Source organism: Eublepharis macularius, chromosome 18 (genome assembly GCF_028583425.1).
Source record: "Eublepharis macularius isolate TG4126 chromosome 18, MPM_Emac_v1.0, whole genome shotgun sequence".
NCBI lineage: Eukaryota > Metazoa > Chordata > Lepidosauria > Squamata > Eublepharidae > Eublepharis > Eublepharis macularius.
This window is the reverse complement of record NC_072807.1, coordinates 19,819,463-19,833,772: the sequence shown is the minus strand read 5'-3', so window position 1 is coordinate 19,833,772 and position 14,310 is coordinate 19,819,463.

Sequence of the window (14,310 nt, the reverse complement as noted above, 5' to 3'; positions counted from 1 at the left end):
GTCGACTTGCTTATTGGACTAGAGTCTTGCTCAGTACCAAAGGTGGAAGGAAGCTGCTAATGGGGACACTACAGAGGCTTTCTTGGACCTCTTCCTCCCTCATCCACAAATGATAAAGGCTAGAATGACTGAGACTGCGCCCTTGCTCTGTAAACATTTCCTCAGGTTTATCTCATATATTTGTATGTTTGTATGAAGCTGAGGTACGGTGCTTAGTAGACAGGCTTCATTGGGGGTTTTTTTGGTCATAATTTTGAATGCAGTTCTTTGAATTTTGGAGAATTAGAGGATGAGGTAAAACTAAAAAGTCTGGGGCTTTTCTGTTAAGAAAAAATGTTTGATAAGGCCATGATAAAATTAAGCATGAGGTAGAGAAAGTGGACAGAGGGAACTGTTTTCTCCCTCATAATATCAGGCCTTGGAAGCACCTAATGAAGTTGCTGGACAATAAATACAAGAAGCATTTCTTCATTCATGGAGTAATTAAGTTGTAAAAATCACTAACCAGTGAATGTAGTGACTGCCATGAGCACAGATAGCTTTAAAGGGGGATTAGACAGATTCGTGGAGGAGAGACGCATCAATTCCTACAAGCCATGGTGACTGAAGGGAAACTCTGTACTCCTTATGCTACAAGGCAACTTCAGACCTCTATGCCCTGTTCTTTGGTCTTCCAGGATGGATTGGCCAATCTGAGAAGATGTGAGAGAAGATGGTCTGATCTGCTCCAGCAGGGTCTCCTTACATTCCTGCATGGAATAAAAAGTGTATTAGACTTGGACTGGCAGGATTTGAGTTCAAATCCCTGCTTAGCCCCCACGGGGCCACAAGTTCCTCACAGTCTCTTGTTCTGAAACATGGCTGTTGAGAAAATGTATAAGCTCCTTTGCGGCAGTTGGAATACTCTTTTGTCTTTCATTAACTCTCACTGGTCCATTCTGAATTGCTCACTTTCTAGATGAAAATAGTAACAGCAGTGGAACTTCCCTTTTGTTGTGAGGGAGCTAGGCAACCATAGCCAAACTAGGATCTAGATGGGATGCACTTCAACCCAAATCTGAAATGGCTTTACTTTAGAATGGGAGGAAGTCTGGGAAATACCTTGCCCTCTTGCTTCTGGCTCCCCCCCCCCCTGAAAAACACAGGCCAAGATCCAAGGGCCAAGATACCTGTGGTATGCACCTCTGACCCTGCCCAAGCCAAATACCTGAAAGTGAAGGAGAGCAAACTCAGCCTAGCACTCACTCCACTGCTGCCAGCAATCTAGCAGGATATTTCTCCCCTGCCAGGAATGCCTCTGGCCTTGCCCAGACTTAAGTACCTGCAAGGAGAGCAGCACAACCCTGTCTCAGAAGGAATTCAGCAAGCCAGCAAACCAGTGAGATCTTCTTTGCTTTCTCCCATGTATATTACAGAGGCTGATTTTACACATCTTTGTTCCATGGTGAATGACTGGAATGGCCCTGTAGACACACACCATATTCCGAATCATATGACAGAGAAGCTCATTATGCATTAGGATATCAGAAGAGCCCTGCTGGAGCAGATCCAAGTTCCAAGCAATTCATCCTCCTCCTTCCCATGGTGGCCAATGTAAAAAGCCCAAAAGCTGGACAAGAAGGCAAGAATCCAGCTGATCCTGCCCAGCAGCAGGCATTCAGAGGTTGGCTGCCTTGAAACATGGATGCTTCGTCATAGTTAATAGCTCTTATAGGAATTTGTTTAGTCACTTTTGTAAAGCCAGCTAAGAGATCAAGGCTAGAGGTGGTAACACGAACCGAAATATGAACCAAAGTTCGTCACGAAATGGGCCGGATTGTGGTTTGCAAACCGACAATTCATCAGAGCCCATTTCTGATGAACCGCCACGAACTGTACACCATTTTGTTTGGTTTGTTTTTCAGTTTGTCACTACAGACAGCCTGGTGCAGATCAATCAGTTTTCTAGGCAATGGAGGGAGGGGCTTTCTGCAGACCTTCTGCTGCCCTAGAAGTGATGTTTTCACAACCAGAAGTGATGTTTTCACTAATCAAACGAACTGGGGCAAGTTCATGAAAGTTCGTGGTTCATGGTTCGTGAAATGCGATGAACCACAAACTGCAGTTTGGAATTTTCCCCATTCACACCCACCTCTAGTCAAGGCACTGGGAGATTTGTGAATAGATTTCCAGCTTATAATTTACCAAGAAATAGCAGCAACGAAGACCCCTGATTTGGACTGGGGCCACTGCATGGGCTCAAACTTAAGCTAACCTTGATTCTAAAGGCTTGTTCCTCTGAAGACAGAAGGAATGAGTGTTTGCATAAGTTAATGGCAACCTTGCCCCTATCTGCAGCCTGAAATTGCCCCTCTCTACAATTTTGAGCAGGAAAAGCCAGAAGTGGATTGCGGTCTTCACCCTCAACATCTCTGGCAAGGAAGGAAAGAGAGCCCAGGCAGTTTCCTCTGGGACAAAGTACTAGCAAGGAACTTGCTGAGATAAAGAGAAGCTTGAAGAAACAAGGCAAAGGAATGAGCCAAAAAAAGGGAAAAGAAAAGAAAGGAAGTACTTGTTTTGATTTCTTATTAGTCAAGATATCCAGCCTGCTTTATCCCAGTGGTGTTCACATCCTCTCCGCAACTGAAATCTGGGGCTCGGTACTCTTTTGACAATAACAGTGCGATACAGAGGATATTGAGAGCAGGGAACGGGTGGTCAAAGGCAGCCCTGGGTCCAGCTGTGTTTAGTTTGCTGATACCCATGTGTTCCTTGTTAGGCTGTCTTCCAGCACTCCTCCGCCTCCTTTCCTATTCTTCACAGTCCAAAAGTATGAACCAATTAGAGACCACAGAGCGAGTTATTTACCCCCCTCCTGCCTTGACACAGCTATTTCCTGCCTGCTATCAGCAAAAGCCGTGCAAGGATGACAACAAACCAAAGGTTGCCCCTTTTTATATATAAAAAAGGGGGGTGTAAATCATAAATTGAAAAAGAAGAAGGGAACTGAGGAATATAAATGCCCTCGAGCTGTCGCAATGCTCTGTAAAGTTACACTGGAAAAGGATTAGCCAAGGAAAGTTTTGGAATGAAACCTATCTTGTGGGGCATTTATAACATCAGATCGTTGCAGTGCAGGCCTCTACTGTAGATAAAATGTGAATCAGATGTCCTGGAGTGTACTTTCAGGGTGGAGGTAGGAGGGCAGAATGTCCTCCTTCTCAGTCAGTGGTGTTCATCTTTGCAGAGTTTTCTCCCTTGCATAACTCGACGTGATACCATCTGCAATCTTATTCGGCAGATATAAGATTCCATATGTAGATAAGAGTTTGCCATTGCGATCACTGTAGTATTGAGACAGTTTTGCACATTCCGCTTTATTGCCAACTATATACAGACTTGCGTCTCAAATACTTAAACTCAGAATTAGTTAATATGAGAGGCTTCCCAGATTCCTTAAAGGTCTTTTGCCTTCTGAATGACTCCCTGCCTAAAACCACCGAGAAGGTAGCAGTGTTTCTCTATACAGCTATTAAATTCCATCAGAAGTGGTTTCAGAAGTAACTTTGTTTTTCTATGGACCGTTTTCACACTGCTTACCTTCCCTCACAACAACCCAGAACATCGCACAAAAAACACGGAAGATCGCATTTTCTCACACGAGATTTGAGCGACATCGCACAAATCTCGTGTGAGAAAACGAGATTTTCTGCTTTTTTTGCACGATGTCCCGGGTCGTTGTGAGGGAAGGTAAGCAGTGTGAAAATGGCCTATGTTTTCTGTATCGTGTACATTGTGCCAACTGATGCCAATGAAGGCTAAGTGACTGACTGACAGACAGTGGTGTGAGTGTGGGCAAACCAAGCATTTGTGATTACAGAAGGATCTCACTTGCCCCATGCCAGTTTCCAAAGACCTGTAGTCTTCTTCTAGTACCAGTCCTCTGCCCTCCACCCTGTCAGAAAAAGCAACAAGTCTGTAAAAAAAAATGCATTCCTTTCCCAGAGGCTGTTTATTCCGTTTAATGGCCCACCTATCACTTCCTCCCTCACTCTTTTTGAGATTTACTAGACAAGCAGGCAAGCAAATTAGCGCAAAATGCTTTCACTCAAGTGTCAGGTGGAATCAGAGCTGACGAATACAATACTGCAGGGCTTCCCAACCAGAGAAGCGGGTCGGGCTGACAACACTGTCTCCTTCAATTAAAGCGACGTTGGCTGCCTTTCCAGAGCCCCGATCAAGCCCCGAGTCCAACCTATAACTTTTTCATGTCTTCTTTTCATAAAGACATTTTGACACATGCTGTGTCTGGGGCCGGAGCAGGCAGGAAAAAAAAAAAGAGGGGGTGGATACAAAAGCCAACCCTAACGCCAGGATTTTATGATGTGTTTTAATATGAAAAAAATGGCTTCAAAGGAAATATTTAAGTGACATGCTGATAAGCAGCAAAGTGTGGATATGTTCAAAAATAGCACCGCAGCTGAACCTTGTAATGTAATATTTATAGCATAAATCTTGCTAACGTGACATAAAATGACTTTTCATTGTTGAGAAGACATAAATAGGAAAGGCAAAAAAAAAGGGTGAGTGAGTGTGTGGTGTTGCATCCATGCAGCGGGGGTGTGATTCCTAAATTCTATGAACTCCAGAATTCCAAAGGGCAATTCATCAGAAACCATTCCAGTGAAACAATTTTCCTTTAGGTCTCCTTTCATTTATTCAGATATTGATACCCTGCTTTTCCTGCCGATGGACATCCAAAGCAGCTTACTGTATCATTCTTCCCTCTTCCATTTATCCTCACAACAGTTCTGTGGGGTAGATTAAGCTGAGAGAGAGTGACGGGCCTAAGGTCGCCCAGCAAGCTTCCATTAGGACCTAGATATCTCTGGTCCCAGTTTGACACTTTAACCTCTCTGACCACTATGCAATACTCATTTCAATGAACATTCTTCTCCCCAATTTCCAGGGAAGAACAGTGCGTCAGAATTTCAGAAATCACACCTGGAATCTTAGTAAGATGTCACTGATACCTCTTGAAATGACCATATGATCTTCTCTTCAACTTCAAGGGGAGAGTTAGGTAATAACAGACGAGAACTTCCAAAGACGATGTCCATCCAATATGATCTTTAAGGAATTAGTGGAATGATTGCCTCTGACTGCCAAAGATAACTTACCATCATCTGCCCAAATTAATACATCTGCAAGGATTATTAACCTCAAGGTGGAGCCTGAAGCTGTTCTGCAATTAGAACTGAACTTGAGATTATAGAGGCTATTTTCCCCAGAGGAAATGGCAACTTCAGAGATGGACTCTATGGTATACAATAGAGTCTAGGAGAAATGGAAATCCTAGAGTAGCAGCACTCGTTGTGGGTTTCCTACCATGCAACTGGGCTCAATTTAGCTGGCAACAGGCTGTAGGAGAGAGGCTGCTGAGTGGGGGGATGGAGAGAAGGTAAATTGAAGAATGGGGAGCAGATAAAGGTGAGTGGGAAGGAGAGAAGAGATCAAGAAAAGGGGGAGAGGCCATGAGGGGCAGGGAGGGGAAAGAGGACATGGTGGGGGAGGGAAAAATGAGTTGCATCCCAGAAGTCTTTGCAGGTCCCCATTTGTAAAATTCTAAAAAAACCCCCCATACATACTGATAAATGTTAAGGTGAGCAAGTACCAGAGATGAGGCTTTCTTTGCGGTAGTACCTTGACTATGAAACTCCTTCCCCATGGCAGTTCACCAAATACTGGCCGCTTCCACACAAGTTGGATAATCCACTTTCAATACTCTTTAGTGAACATTTGAAACTGATTTTCCATGAGTGATTCCACACACGTTGGATAATGCACGTCCAATCCTCTTTGTAGATCATTTGGAACAGATTTTTTCAAAAAATCCACCTCAAACGATTGATAAAGTGCATTGAAAGTGCATTATTCAACATGTGTGGAAATGGCCATTTAGAGCCTAATAGATGTTAAGTCCTCCACAGGTCCTACCTGTGGGCTAACACCATTTTAGATAAAAATTTGGCCTTTTAAAAATGCTGCAAGGGCCTGATTGGTCCCATGGAGCAGTGAGACCTGGCAATCTTGTCCCCTCCCCCTGATGCCTTTTCAAATGTGGAAACAGCCTGCAACTGATCAGGATTAGGCCCTCACATCTTTTTTTTTAAAAAATAGCCAAATTCTTCTCTCATACCCATGAATGCTGTAACATCTAGTTTGGCCCTCAGCTTTTTGAAAACAATCTCGTTGTCCTGGGCTTTTGGATCAATCTTGATTATTTTTCCGATGCGTATTTTTGTTTCCGTTCCATTCATCTCTTTTTGAGACGGTTTTGTAGGCGTTGCCTTTCAAATTGCAGTGATTGGTCTTGCGTGATTTTACAGCTGGTCATTTTGATCAATTTTGATGTAATTTTGACGATTCTATCTTTTAAAACCACTGTTGATGTCAGGACTGCTATTGACTGTCAGTGTCTAAAAGCTTTAAAGAAATAAATCGCAAACAAATAGTGAAGTAACAATAATATTAGCAATTATGGCACTGGGAATCTGGAGTGATAATGACTGTGTAACTATTTAAAAAGCTTGAACCAGTCAAACTTAGAGAGGATGTTTCAGGCTTCCGTTCCAGGGTCTCCAAACAAAATCCCTTTGGAGAGTCTTCCTTAGAACAGAGCGTGATATTGCTGCTGAGATGAGCAGATTTCTCCTGTTCAGTCATTTATTAATTCATTTTAATTTATTTAAAATATTTCTACCTCCTAAACCACAGAGGTCTTAAAACGGCTTGCAATTTTAACGCAGGCTGCAGCACAAAATCAAAGGATTGAGATAGGCACCAAACCCCACTCCCCGTAGTTTCATATCCAACTAAAAACTAAATAAAAACAAGTTTTGCTTGCACGGCACTTGAAACTTGAATGAATACAGGCATTCCAGATGTTCTCTCTTTTCTGTGTTCTACTCCTTAATTTTGCTTAATTCTTAAATTAATTCCAGAATTAGAACCTGGGCAGTTGGCTACTGCTTTAATTTTATTCACATAATTTCTTTCTTAGTTTTCCTTATGCTCATGCCCACTGATAAAGCACTGCAAACACAAGCAAGCAAGCTTAGGTCATTTTCACATGGCTTACCGGCCATGAAACATTGTGCCAAGCTCCCAGAACGACTGCCGTTCTCATGCAAAATTGTGCCAGAAAGACACTGTCATTCTGGGAGCTTGGAGTGATGTTCCGTGGCTCGTAAGCAGTGTGAAAACGTCCTTAGTGTGACTATATTTTGAGACTGGTTTTGTGCACCAAAAAAAAGCTAATTTCAGATCCAACTGAAAACTAAGATAAATTAAAAAATTAAGGTAAGTAAATCAAGTTTTCTTTCCACAGTGTTTTACCAAAAAACAAACAAAACCAACCCCCCCACTAGTTTCAGATTCAACTAATGTAAATAAAGGACAGAGATAATCATGAACATTGGTTGAACGAAAAAAATCTCAACGCAGTCTCACATATCAAGATTGCTTCTTTGCTGTCTGTTATCAATGCACCGAGCAAAACCAATCTCAATCATTGTATACAGCTATAGTATGCTTGCTTTTTTTGTGCTGGCTCTCACATGGTTGAGTTTCAAGCTACTCAACAAATATAGTTGATTTTACTATGCCTATATTACAGATGCAGCAGATGAGGTTAACGGAGAGTGGCCATTGATTTTGTGGTAGAAGCAAGATTTGAGTGGCAGTCTTCTCTTCTATAAGTTCAGGCTTTTGACCCATTACACAACACCACTTTCAAGTAGGGTTACCAACTCTATGTTGGAAAATTGGTGGAGATTTAGGGGTGGAGCCTGATGAGAGTGTTTGGGGAGAGGGGCCTCAATGGAGTATAAAGCCATAGATTACTCCCTCCAAATTATTTTTATTTATTTATTTATTTATTTATTTATTTCAGATTTCTATTTCGCCCTCCCTGCGAGTGGGCTCAGGGCGGATAACAACTTATTAAAAATACAATTAAAAATATATGTACATTAAAAACAACACATTTAAAACAGGATGGCGGACAGCCTTCACAGGGAAGGTTAAGATTTTATACACCCCTTTTTTTCAGGCTGGTGGAGGCCCAGCCTCAGCCATATGCCTGGCGGAACAACTCTGTCTTGTAGGCCCGGCAAAAAGATAGTAGAGCCTGCTGGGCCCTGATTTCAGCAGACAGAGCGTTCCACCAGGTGGGAGCCAGGACCGAAAAGGCTCTGGCTCTAGTCGAGGCTAGGCGGGCCTCCTTGGGGCCAGGGACCACCAACAGCTGTTTGTCCCCTGATCAGAGTGTCCCCTAATCAGAGTGTCCCCAAAGCAGCCATTTTGTCTAGCAGAACTGATCTTTGTAGTCTGGAGATCACTTTTAATTCTGGGAGATCTCCAGGCTTCCCCTGGAGGTTTATATAACCCCCCAAGTGCACATGGAGACTCAAAGTGAAAATAAACCATTATGCTGAAGGAACTTCAACTTGGTGTATCCTGTTAATGAGTATTAAGGTAATGAGCTAACAGGGCAGAGAATCTAATTTAGTTCTAAACTGGAAACACACACACACACACACACACACACACACACACACTTGTGCAAAGGGCCCTGTTGGAATATGTGCCATAAGTGAACCCGTTTTGGATGTTTGCATTAATAACTTACATATTCTTGCAATAAACAGATTAAGTGAACAAATATTTATGTACTTGCAGGACTCCCTGAGGATCTCTTACAAATTCAGCTGGCAGCAAGCACCAAAATAAACTCAAGATGATCAGATTAGGGTAATCTATGTCCTATGCCCTCTCCACTTCACCTTGGATGTGTTTTCTCTATCCCATAATATGCTAGACTTTAATGAAGAGGGATTTAAGCTAAAGACATGTCAAGGAGTTCAACACTATGGGCCAGCTTCCAGGGTTATTAATTTTTTTAACAATACACAAGGATATTAATTCCATGAAGTGCAATGGTTTTATATTCTAGGGCCTAGTTCTCTCCAAGGTGATAAACCTGTGCCTGGGCTGTATAGCGCGGTATGAAGTGGGAGCTCCTAAAAAGGAATGCTCCTTTCTACATAAATGCTACCTTCACAAAGTAAATTTCCTCAACTTCTTGACAGGCTGCTTTTTTAAATGCAGGGGTTCTGTCACAGAGATTCAGTCTTGTGAATAGACATCGGCATGAATCCAAAAAATTAATGAACCTGTGATTCATGGTTCGGTGCCGCCGATGAACCCGAACAAACAAACCGTAATGAACATTTCCTGTTACTGAACCGGTTCACGGTTCGTGGTTCATGGGCGTCGGAACGGCCTCCATTGCACTTAGAGAGCGCATATTCACAGGGAGTGTTTAGCATGCTCTCCTCCAGCCAGCACCCAAGTTTGGTCAAGATTGCAATAGGGATCTTGGAGTTATACCCTCTCCAATCCGAGGCCCCCAGGAAACTCCCACTCGATACAGTTAGAGCCACCAGTTGATGTTGGCCCAGTGTACCAGGGGTTGGCCGTCAGAACTGACTATCAGGGTTTGCAGGGATGAGATTGGAGTGCCCATGGCTACAGAACACCCCCTCCCCCTCCCTCCCCGGCTGTCTTCTCCCAAGTTGTAACCACTTTGCAGCTCCATGGTTGAAAGGAAGACTTCCCGATCAAGGTAAGCTGTGCTTCCATTCAGGTTTCCAGGGTGACAGAAGGAGTGCAGACAGAGTTCAGGGATTCCCCCAGCTCTGTTTCCAAGGAAATTGATTGATGGTGCCTGGCTGGCTTCATGAACCGCTGGCGAACGCAACGAACCAGGCTTCCAACGAACGCTGGCTCATTGGCTATGGACTCTCACGAACTGCTGGATCGTGAACAGACGATTAGGCGGTTTGTGGGTTTTTTTGGTTTGTAATGTGGTTCGTGCCCATGTCTACTTGTGAACCTCACCTCCATGTAGTCTGAAATGACACAGTTCCCAGATTAGGCTTGCCAGTCCTTGAAGGGGATGGGGGATTCCCCACTCCCATCCTCCACTCTCTCCACCAACATTCATCTGGCTGGCGAGTGGGAAAGGCAGGGGAACAGGCCGCCCAGGGCTCACTTCCAGCATGGTGTGATGATGTCACTTCCAGGAATGACATCATTGTGCAGGGACATATGCTGGGCTGATTTTGGGGGTGGAGACTAGAGGCGGACACGAATCGAAATACGAACCGAAGATTGTCATGAACTGGGCTGGTTCATGGTTCACTTTTCAGTTTGTCACCGCAGACAGCCTGGCACCAATCAATCAGTTTCCTAGGCAATGCAGGGGAGGGGCTTTTTGCAGACCTTCTGTTGCCCCAGAAGTGACATTTTTCACGAACCAAACAAACTGGTTTGTGAACCAGGGCAAGTTCGTGAAGGTTCGTGGTTCATGAGACACGCCGAGTCATGAACCACAAGGTTCAGTATTTCCCCAGTTCATGCTCACCTCTAGTGGGGACTGATACACTGCCATTGTGCCAGTGTACTGATATCAGTTCCATCAAACTCCAGAAGTAACATAATGATATTGAGGGGGACATTTTAGGATTTGCAAGATTTGGGCAAAACCATACAGTTTTGCAAATCCTAGAGTGCCCCCCTTATGGCATGACATTACTTTAGTTTTCAACTAGGGTTGCCAGGCACAGCCTGGTAATCAATGGGAGTCCGGAGGGATATGGGAGTTGCCACTAGTGATGAAGGGGCATTACTTTGGGGTTTACTCTGGAAGTTATATCATGCTGTCAACCCAGTGACAATTTTTTTTCATTTATCTGTCTCTCCTAGACCTCCTAGCGGGTTGCCAGTGGTTGATCTCCCATCGTAGTGGGAGGCCTGGCAACTCCAGACGTGACATAAGTGCACCAGTATAATGCGGGCATGCACTCCCATTTCCCCTAGTTCCCTCCTGCTGGTACATCTGTTGTCAGTGAGCAACAAAGGGGGTCAGCAACCTTAGTTGCCAGCCCCAGCTTGAAAATTCCTGGAGATTTGGGGCTGGAGTTCAGCTGAAGTTCTGAAAGCAATCCAGGGCCCACCTTGAAGTTGGTAACCCTAGAGAAGAGGGAAGTGGAAGACTTTGGAACAGATGTACAAGGATATACTCTTGGCTTTCCCCCCAATAGCTGATGGGTGGATGGGGAAGAGGGAAAGAAAATGTTTTAAACATGCTAGCAAAGAAACAACTCTTTTCCTCCTCCCCCTGGTGGGAAATGTGTCACAGAGAAGTCCAACGAGGAAACCTGTGAACTTTACCCATCGTCTCCATTTTAAACAATTGCCTTCTCTCTCCACTGCAATTTCATTTCCTGTGGGGACCAGCAAAAGGGTTTATTGATTCTGCAGGGAGCAAGGAGCCCTCACATTTCCTCCTACCAGGGGCCTTGATATGAAAACAGCTAAGAATAGCTATTTCACCTTCGAAATCAAAGATGCAGCTTCCTCCCCCCCCCACACCGCCATCCAGACTGAAATCATCAAGACACTGAGCTCTAAACAGCCAATATAAACAATACAAGCTGGTATCCAAGCAATAGTAGCTGTCTTTCTTTTGGTAAGGCTCAGCTTATGAACGGAGATCGAAAGACCCTCTTGTCTAAAGGATGTATTCAGTCCTGCTTTTCTGGGTTTTTTAGAGCTGACTATATTAATTTATTGTGTTTTAATGATGATGTGAGCCGCCCTGAGCCCATTCATGGGGAGGGCGGGATATAAGTCAAATAAGATAAATAAATAAATAAAATGTAAGCGAGTTGTGGAAGCATAGAATCGTTTCCCGTATCCTTAGGTAATCCCATCCCTCTGCTTGCTTAGATTCCAGGATGGAGGACTGGGTATGGATTTGGTATATTTTTATGCCAGTAGCATCAAGGATACTTTGCAGAGCTCAGAGAGGAGGAAGCAACTATATGGTGACACAGCCAGACATTATGGAGTAAATACGTTGGGTATGGGTTCTCCTCCAGCATCAGACAGAACTCGTGTGAATTATATGGGATCTCCTCAGTTCCTGCAGGTGTAGTACCTCATTAAGATCAGAACTACTGTGCACAAATAGATGGGGCTTCTGCACCCCCCATACTATTTTCCCAGCCTGAAACAGTCATAAGGGGGGAGGACTCACGTCTATCACAGGGTCATGTGACTTTCCTTAAAAAGCATCCCTGTAGGACTGTTTAAGGTTAGGAAAACTGTGCAGGAGGGAAGGCTGAAGTCCCTTGTCTATGCACACTGCAGTCCCAATTCTAATTGGGAACCACATGCACAAGAACGTACAAGAACCCACAACTCACATGTGAGCGTACGTTTGAGACAAGGAAAGAGACCCAACATGCATATACTGTAATATGCAGAATTGCCAGGCCAAGTGATTGCCAGGCCATTGGTGATGGTGTGACATCATTTCTAGGGGGGGGGGGGGGACAGAAATGACATAATGCCTCTCTAGGAATCACCAGAAACTCCATGGTAAAGCCATAGTTTCCAGTGATTCCTACAGAGGACAGAAGACTGACATCACTTCTAGGTTTTCCCATGCCATTCGTCCAACTGCTGGTTTATTTTCATGCCATTGGCCCAACTGCTGTTTTTTTTTTGCTTACTTTTCTTCTGCCACCATGAGAAACAGGAACTGAGATGGAGGATCCCCTGCCCTGGAGGGAGTTTGCAGCCTTACTAAAGTGTGTAGAGGTATTTGCAACTGCCAAAAGGTGGCAACTGAGCATTACCGGGAACCAGCTTTGCCAGAGAGAGGTATTCTAGTAGGGAAGTTCCACATTTGCAAATTAAAATGGCTAAACAAGGCTCTAGGTGGGTTGCAACAGTATCCTCCCACCCGTGTTCTCTAGCAAGTAATATAACGAGGCATGCTGCCTCTGATACTGAAGGGAGCAGATATCATAGAACCATAAAATCATAGGGTTGAAAGGGACCTCTAGGGTCATCTAGTCCAAACCCCTGCACAATGCAGGAAATTCACAACTACCTCCCCACACCCCCAGTGACTCCTGCTCAGTGGCCAGAAGATGGTGAAACACCTCCAGGATCCCTAGCCAAACTGGCCTGTGGAAAATTACCTGACCCCACGGTGGCAATCAGCATTACCCTGGTCATGTAAGAAGGGCCATAAGAACTAAGCGCTGATGTAACCCTCCTGCCCTCCCTTTCATGATCTGCCTAGGTTCACAGAATCAGCATTGCTGTCAGATGGCCATCTAGCCTCTGCTGAAAAACTTCCAAAGAAGGTGAGCCTACCGTCTCCTGATGAAGCCTTCTATATCCTTCCATATTCATATGTAGATACGTTCAGTGGATATGTTCATATGTTCAACATCCACTCCTTGATGTTTTCTGCTACATCCCAGGACATTGTCCAAGCTTGTGTTTCATGCTGTCTCATATTTGCACCCATGAGATCCTTTGTCCATTGATATCCATGAATTTTTAAATTATATTTTCAATACAGGTCGATGTTGGGCTGCCAAAATATCACTGCTGCCATAAAGCAATTGTGAAAAAAGGCTCCTTAATGCAACCCAGCCCCTGTCAGTTGCACTAAACATGTCATAGGAAATGGCCCTTTAGAGCAGTAGATTATGGCATCATGGAGAAATGAGAATTCATTTTTTCCCCTTCCTTGAGCAAGAATCACAGAACAAACACTAAAGCGTTCCACCTTATTTCTCCCTGGTGATCCAAAATGTAGATTTTACTACCAACTATATATAACTCATTCAATTTATTGCTTGCATAATTTCCCCCTCTTCCCAACTCAACTTTTGCTTGATCCACTTCAGTACCTTTCTTGCCCAGTGGGAGTTGAATTTTGAAATTTTGTCACTTATTGCATCATATAACCTTCCCTAAGCCGATTCTAACTTCGAGTACAAACGTGGCTCATCCTTCAGCTTGGCAAGATTGCAAGCTCATTTAAAAGAAGCCGACCACAACATCTGTTAGGATCTATACTTTCCTCCAGTTCCTTTAAAGTAAATGCAAAGCAGAAGTGAACAGCAGAAGTGAACGGAAATGTAATGATGGTGTTGTGGCAGCCCCTTCTGTTTGAATGAAGCGCAAGGCATGATTGGCAGGTCTGGAAAGGAATCAGCCTATAGGAGGGCTCGCCGGAGTATCTTATATGGGTATTCTGCATTTATTGCTTAGGCATTAGTCACACACTGCTGCTGACCCACCAATATCCTATGGAGCAATATGGGAATTATACCAGTCTCTATTAGCAAGGACTGTGCACATAGAAAAATGTCATTATAATTTCAGATCCAGGTGTGG